Here is a 1675-nt window from a genome sequence, read left to right on the forward strand (position 1 = left end):
TAGTTTGAAGGAAAGTAATTACACACATGTCACGTAGTGTAGATTCAAGGTTATTAAAAAGCAGCATCAATGAAAAAGTAGCAGCTCTGCAGATCAAAAAACATCCTGATTCAATGTTGTGTCTTGTGTGCAGACGCTACTGTATTTTAAATGTAAAGATAATCGATTATTTATGATAATTAAGTTCTTCACTCATCACATCATTCCTGTGTGTGAGAAACATCCGTGTCTGTTTATGTTTAAGCATCCTGTTTAACAACATCCTCTTTTCTTTTTAATCATGATTGTAGATTTAACAGCATTGTTTATTGTTCTGAGATGTCTTATAATCAAAGTTAGGGCTCGTCCGGGAGTTGAACCCGGGACCTCTCGCACCCGAAGCGAGAATCATACCCCTAGACCAACGAGCCACTTGTAGAGGCGAAGATTAGTCAAGTGTGTCTTCAGTCAGGAGCCCAAATGAACATGAAGTGTGTTTATCTTGCTGTAATGTTTCCTCCTGTTCATACTGACCATTAGAAGATCCCTTCATAATGTTTACAATGGAAGTGATGGAGGACTAAACCCACAGTCCTCCTTCTGTGGAAACATGGATTTAAAAGTTGATCTGAAGCTAATATGAAGCTTCAGTCGTCTGAATGAGTCAAATCTTCACCTTCTATGTTTCAACGTTACAGTGTTTTTAGTAGCAAAGTCTTTTTGTTACTATACTTCCACCCCAGCTCAACAGGGAAAAACTAAGAGGGAATCTGATGCTAAAAACACTGTAAATGTGTCAGATATCATTGATATAATAACTCAGACTGCTGAAGCTCAATAGAAGCTGATCATCTACTTTTAAATGACTGTGTGGAAACACTGTGGATTTTGTCCTCCATCACTTTACATTGAAAGCACATTTGAAGGAGATCTTTAAATAGTAAGTATGAACAGGAGGAATGATTACAGAGAGGAAAACCTCTTTCACTGCTCATATGGACATCTAACTGATGGTTTATGACAAATTCTTTGGTTCAGAAAATCTCAGAAAATGGTGTAAAATCTCATTAACTGTGTCTGAAAATCCAAGATGAGCTCCTACAATGTCTTCTTCTTAATATATTCAGTTTACTGTCATAGAGGACAAAAAACCCCAGAAAATAATCATATATTAGAAGCTGCAATCATAGAATTTGGACTCAAGACAGACCTGAACATGTGGTAATGTTTCTCAACCCACCACCATCAATACATCAGAAGAAAGAAAGAAAGAAAGACCACTAGTGCCACAGAGATAAATGTTCGGTGTGTTATATTTACTTGTTAGTTTCACCGTTACATTGCAGTCTAAATAAACGTTGTTTTAGTTTCATATCTTTCATATCTAACAGTCTAATTTCCGTCTGAGTTGTAGAAAGTAGCATCACATGGAAATACTCAAAATTACCTAAAAATTGTACTTGAGTGCAGAACATAATGTACTTAGTTACTTTCCACCACAATGCCACAAAATGCAGTGAAAGAAAATAGCAGTAATTATGATTTGAATACTATTAACACATGAATTGGTCCTTTTTACTGTGTGATAAAATGTACTGTACATTTTGTCCTCTTCAACATTTAAAGAGCAGCTTCATAAAAACGTGTCGAGAACATAGTGAAGACAATTTTTTTAAATAAAGACGAGCACAGTGAG

The 1675-nt window shown here is 35.8% G+C and overlaps 1 non-coding gene across 1 annotated transcript; it reads right to left on the bottom strand.

The window, feature by feature from the left end:
• Nucleotides 1-338: 338 nt before the first annotated feature.
• On the bottom strand, nucleotides 339-410 carry trnap-cgg (transfer RNA proline (anticodon CGG)). The gene has a single exon. It is a non-coding gene; the product is annotated as a tRNA-Pro (tRNA).
• Nucleotides 411-1675: the final 1265 nt, after the last annotated feature.

Source organism: Scomber scombrus, chromosome 7 (assembly GCF_963691925.1).
Source record: "Scomber scombrus chromosome 7, fScoSco1.1, whole genome shotgun sequence".
Classification (NCBI taxonomy): Eukaryota; Metazoa; Chordata; class Actinopteri; order Scombriformes; family Scombridae; genus Scomber; species Scomber scombrus.